General features: G+C 38.9%; 10 non-coding genes across 10 annotated transcripts; all 10 read left to right on the forward strand.

Annotated features, from left to right (window-relative positions):
- Window positions 1-139: 139 nt before the first annotated feature.
- On the forward strand, window positions 140-258 carry LOC128001812 (5S ribosomal RNA). The gene has a single exon (XR_008174575.1). It is a non-coding gene; the product is annotated as a 5S ribosomal RNA (ribosomal RNA).
- Window positions 259-607: 349 nt separating this feature from the next.
- Window positions 608-726, forward strand: LOC127996369 (5S ribosomal RNA). Its single transcript, XR_008169278.1, has one exon. It is a non-coding gene; the product is annotated as a 5S ribosomal RNA (ribosomal RNA).
- A 362-nt stretch (window positions 727-1,088) lies between these two features.
- On the forward strand, window positions 1,089-1,207 carry LOC128004438 (5S ribosomal RNA). The gene has a single exon (XR_008177128.1). It is a non-coding gene; the product is annotated as a 5S ribosomal RNA (ribosomal RNA).
- Window positions 1,208-1,722: 515 nt separating this feature from the next.
- Window positions 1,723-1,841, forward strand: LOC127999505 (5S ribosomal RNA). The gene has a single exon (XR_008172322.1). It is a non-coding gene; the product is annotated as a 5S ribosomal RNA (ribosomal RNA).
- A 221-nt stretch (window positions 1,842-2,062) lies between these two features.
- Window positions 2,063-2,181, forward strand: LOC127997648 (5S ribosomal RNA). The gene has a single exon (XR_008170511.1). It is a non-coding gene; the product is annotated as a 5S ribosomal RNA (ribosomal RNA).
- Window positions 2,182-2,558: 377 nt separating this feature from the next.
- LOC128001077 (5S ribosomal RNA) lies at window positions 2,559-2,677 on the forward strand. The gene has a single exon (XR_008173848.1). It is a non-coding gene; the product is annotated as a 5S ribosomal RNA (ribosomal RNA).
- A 371-nt stretch (window positions 2,678-3,048) lies between these two features.
- On the forward strand, window positions 3,049-3,167 carry LOC128003627 (5S ribosomal RNA). The gene has a single exon (XR_008176347.1). It is a non-coding gene; the product is annotated as a 5S ribosomal RNA (ribosomal RNA).
- Window positions 3,168-3,665: 498 nt separating this feature from the next.
- On the forward strand, window positions 3,666-3,784 carry LOC128004439 (5S ribosomal RNA). Its single transcript, XR_008177129.1, has one exon. It is a non-coding gene; the product is annotated as a 5S ribosomal RNA (ribosomal RNA).
- A 515-nt stretch (window positions 3,785-4,299) lies between these two features.
- Window positions 4,300-4,418, forward strand: LOC127999506 (5S ribosomal RNA). Its single transcript, XR_008172323.1, has one exon. It is a non-coding gene; the product is annotated as a 5S ribosomal RNA (ribosomal RNA).
- A 221-nt stretch (window positions 4,419-4,639) lies between these two features.
- Window positions 4,640-4,758, forward strand: LOC127997649 (5S ribosomal RNA). Its single transcript, XR_008170512.1, has one exon. It is a non-coding gene; the product is annotated as a 5S ribosomal RNA (ribosomal RNA).
- The last annotated feature ends 242 nt before the right edge of the window (window positions 4,759-5,000 follow it).

A 5,000-nucleotide genomic window follows, 5' to 3' on the forward strand; every position in this document is an offset into this window, starting at 1 on the left:
GGTCTGGTTAGTACTTTTATGAGAGACTGCCTAGGAATATCAGGTGCTTTAGGCTTTTGGGTTTTCTTTCCTACTTATATAATGTACTGGCGATAAGATTGGCTGTTCTTTAAATAGCCCTCTCTTTGCAGCAGACTTCGCTTACGGCCATACCAACCTGGCTATGCCCGATCTCGTCTGATCTCGGAAGCTAAGCAGGTTTGGGCCTGGTTAGTACTTGGATGGGAGACCGCCTGGGAATACCAGGTGCTGTAAGCTTTTTGGAAATTTTTCACTTAGTATATAATAATTTTGCCAAAAAATAGAGTCAATGCCCAATCTCTGAATATTAGCAGGTTTGCGCCTTGTTAGTACATGGATGGGAGACTGCCTGGGAATACCAGGTGCTTTAATCTTTTTGGAAAATTTCACGAATTCTATAATAATCTTTCATAAAAAAAAAAAAAAAAAAAAAAAAAAAAATATATATATATATATATATATATATATATATATATATATATAATACCAGGTGCTTTAAGCTTTTGGGTTTTCATTCCTAGTTATATAATGTACTGGCGATAAGATTGGCTGGTCTTTAAATAGCCCTCTCTTTGCAGCAGACTTCGCTTACGGCCATACCATCCTGGCTATGCCCGATCTCGTCTGATCTCGGAAGCTAAGCAGGTTTGGGCCTGGTTAGTACTTGGATGGGAGACCGCCTGGGAATACCAGGTGCTGTAAGCTTTTTGGAAATTTTTCACTTAGTATATAATAATTTTGCCAAAAAATAGAGTCAATGCCGATCTCTGAATATTAGCAGGTTTGGGCCTGGTTAGTACATGGATGGGAGACTGCCTGGGAATACCAGGTGCTTTAATCTTTTTGGAAAATTTCACGAATTATATAATAATCTTTCATTAAAAAAAAAAAAGAGTCAATGCCCGATCTCTGAATCTTAACAGGTTTAGGTCTGGTTAGTACTTTTATGAGAGACTGCCTAGGAATACCAGGTGCTTTAAGCTTTTGGGCTTTCTTTCCTACTTATATAATGTACTGGCGATAAGATTGGCTGTTCTTTAAATAGCCCTCTCTTTGCAGCAGACTTCGCTTACGGCCATACCAACCTGGCTATGCCCGATCTCGTCTGATCTAGGAAGCTAAGCAAGTTTGGGCCTGGTTAGTACTTGGATGGGAGACCGCCTGGGAATACCAGGTGCTGTAAGCTTTTTGGACATTTTTCACTTAGTATATAATAATTTTGCCAAAAAATAGAGTCAATGCCGATCTCTGAATATTAGCAGGTTTGGGCCTGGTTAGTACATGGATGGGAGACTGCCTGGGAATACCAGGTGCTGTAAGCTTTTTTTACATTTTTCACTTAGTATATAATAATTTTGCCAAAAAATAGAGTCAATGCCGATCTCTGAATATTTGCAGGTTTGGGCCTGGTTAGTACATGGATGGGAGACTGCCTGGGAACACCAGGTGCTTTAATCTTTTTGGAAAATTTCACGAATTATATAATAGTCTTTCATTTAAAAAAAAAAAATAATAAATAAAAAAAAGAGTCAATGCCCGATCTCTGAATCTTAGCAGGTTTAGGTCTGGTTAGTACTTTGATGAGAGACTGCCTAGGAATACCAGGTGCTTTAAGCTTTTGGGCTTTCTTTCCTACTTATATAATGTACTGGCGATAAGATTGGCTGATCTTTAAATAGCCCTCTCTTTGCAGCAGACTTCGCTTACGGCCATACCAACCTGGCTATGCCCGATCTCGTCTGATCTCGGAAGCTCAGCAGGTTTGGGCCTGGTTAGTACTTGGATGGGAGACCGCCTGGGAATACCAGGTGCTGTAAGCTTTTTGGACATTTTTCACTTAGTTTATAATAATTTTGCCAAAAAATAGAGTCAATGCCCGATCTCTGAATCTTAGCAGGTTTAGGTCTGGTTAGTACTTTTATGAGAGACTGCCTAGGAATACCAGGTGCTTTAAGCTTTTGGGTTTTCTTTCCTACTTATATAATGTACTGGCGATAAGATTGGCTGTTCTTTAAATAGCCCTCTCTTTGCAGCAGACTTCGCTTACGGCCATACCATCCTGGCTATGCCCGATCTCGTCTGATCTCGGAAGCTAAGCAGGTTTGGGCCTGGTTAGTACTTGGATGGGGGACCGCCTGGGAATACCAGGTGCTGTAAGCTTTTTGGAAATTTTTCACTTAGTATATAATAATTTTGCCAAAAAATAGAGTCAATGCCCAATCTCTGAATATTAGCAGGTTTGCGCCTTGTTAGTACATGGATGGGAGACTGCCTGGGAATACCAGGTGCTTTAATCTTTTTGGAAAATTTCACGAATTCTATAATAATCTTTCATTAAAAAAAAAAAAAAAAAAAAAAAAAAAAAATATATATATATATATATATATATATATATATATATATATATATATATATATATATATATATATATATAATACCAGGTGCTTTAAGCTTTTGGGTTTTCATTCCTACTTATATAATGTACTGGCGATAAGATTGGCTGGTCTTTAAATAGCCCTCTCTTTGCAGCAGACTTCGCTTACGGCCATATCATCCTGGCTATGCCCGATCTCGTCTGATCTCGGAAGCTAAGCAGGTTTGGGCCTGGTTAGTACTTGGATGGGAGACCGCCTGGGAATACCAGGTGCTGTAAGCTTTTTGGAAATTTTTCACTTAGTATATAATAATTTTGCCAAAAAATAGAGTCAATGCCTGATCTCTGAATATTAGCAGGTTTGGGCCTGCTTAGTACATGGATGGGAGACTGCCTGGGAATACCAGGTGCTTAAATCTTTTTGGAAAATTTCACGAATTATATAATAATCTTTCATTAAAAAAAAAAAAAAAAAAAAGAGTCAATGCCCGATCTCTGAATCTTAACAGGTTTAGGTCTGGTTAGTACTTTTATGAGAGACTGCCTAGGAATACCAGGTGCTTTAAGCTTTTGGGTTTTCTTTCCTACTTATATAATGTACTGGCGATAAGATTGGCTGTTCTTTAAATAGCCCTCTCTTTGCAGCAGACTTCGCTTACGGCCATACCAACCTGGCTATGACCGTTCTCGTCTGATCTCGGAAGCTAAGCAGGTTTGGGCCTGGTTAGTACTTGGATGGGAGACCGCCTGGGAATACCAGGTGCTGTAAGCTTTTTGGAAATTTTTCACTTAGTATATAATAATTTTGCCAAAAGATAGAGTCAATGCCGATCTCTGAATATTAGCAGGTTTGGGCCTGGTTAGTATATGGATGGGAGACTGCCTGGGAATACTAGGTGCTGTAAGCTTTTTGGACATTTTTCACTTAGTATATAATAATTTTGCCAAAAAATAGAGTCAATGCCGATCTCTGAATATTTGCAGGTTTGGGCCTGGTTAGTACATGGATGTGAGACTGCCTGGGAATACCAGGTGCTTTAATCTTTTTGGAAAATTTCACGAATTATATAATAATCTTTCATTAAAAAAAAAAAAGAGTCAATGCCCGATCTCTGAATCTTAACAGGTTTAGGTCTGGTTAGTACTTTTATGAGAGACTGCCTAGGAATACCAGGTGCTTTAAGCTTTTGGGCTTTCTTTCCTACTTATATAATGTACTGGCGATAAGATTGGCTGTTCTTTAAATAGCCCTCTCTTTGCAGCAGACTTCGCTTACGGCCATACCAACCTGGCTATGCCCGATCTCGTCTGATCTAGGAAGCTAAGCAAGTTTGGGCCTGGTTAGTACTTGGATGGGAGACCGCCTGGGAATACCAGGTGCTGTAAGCTTTTTGGACATTTTTCACTTAGTATATAATAATTTTGCCAAAAAATAGAGTCAATGCCGATCTCTGAATATTAGCAGGTTTGGGCCTGGTTAGTACATGGATGGGAGACTGCCTGGGAATACCAGGTGCTGTAAGCTTTTTTTACATTTTTCACTTAGTATATAATAATTTTGCCAAAAAATAGAGTCAATGCCGATCTCTGAATATTTGCAGGTTTGGGCCTGGTTAGTACATGGATGGGAGACTGCCTGGGAACACCAGGTGCTTTAATCTTTTTGGAAAATTTCACGAATTATATAATAGTCTTTCATTTAAAAAAAAAAAATAATAAATAAAAAAAAGAGTCAATGCCCGATCTCTGAATCTTAGCAGGTTTAGGTCTGGTTAGTACTTTGATGAGAGACTGCCTAGGAATACCAGGTGCTTTAAGCTTTTGGGCTTTCTTTCCTACTTATATAATGTACTGGCGATAAGATTGGCTGATCTTTAAATAGCCCTCTCTTTGCAGCAGACTTCGCTTACGGCCATACCAACCTGGCTATGCCCGATCTCGTCTGATCTCGGAAGCTCAGCAGGTTTGGGCCTGGTTAGTACTTGGATGGGAGACCGCCTGGGAATACCAGGTGCTGTAAGCTTTTTGGACATTTTTCACTTAGTTTATAATAATTTTGCCAAAAAATAGAGTCAATGCCCGATCTCTGAATCTTAGCAGGTTTAGGTCTGGTTAGTACTTTTATGAGAGACTGCCTAGGAATACCAGGTGCTTTAAGCTTTTGGGTTTTCTTTCCTACTTATATAATGTACTGGCGATAAGATTGGCTGTTCTTTAAATAGCCCTCTCTTTGCAGCAGACTTCGCTTACGGCCATACCATCCTGGCTATGCCCGATCTCGTCTGATCTCGGAAGCTAAGCAGGTTTGGGCCTGGTTAGTACTTGGATGGGGGACCGCCTGGGAATACCAGGTGCTGTAAGCTTTTTGGAAATTTTTCACTTAGTATATAATAATTTTGCCAAAAAATAGAGTCAATGCCCAATCTCTGAATATTAGCAGGTTTGCGCCTTGTTAGTACATGGATGGGAGACTGCCTGGGAATACCAGGTGCTTTAATCTTTTTGGAAAATTTCACGAATTCTATAATAATCTTTCATTAAAAAAAAAAAAAAAAAAAAAAAATATATATATATATATATATATATATATATATATATATATATA

The sequence above is a fragment of the Carassius gibelio genome, chromosome B22 (assembly GCF_023724105.1).
Source record: "Carassius gibelio isolate Cgi1373 ecotype wild population from Czech Republic chromosome B22, carGib1.2-hapl.c, whole genome shotgun sequence".
NCBI lineage: Eukaryota > Metazoa > Chordata > Actinopteri > Cypriniformes > Cyprinidae > Carassius > Carassius gibelio.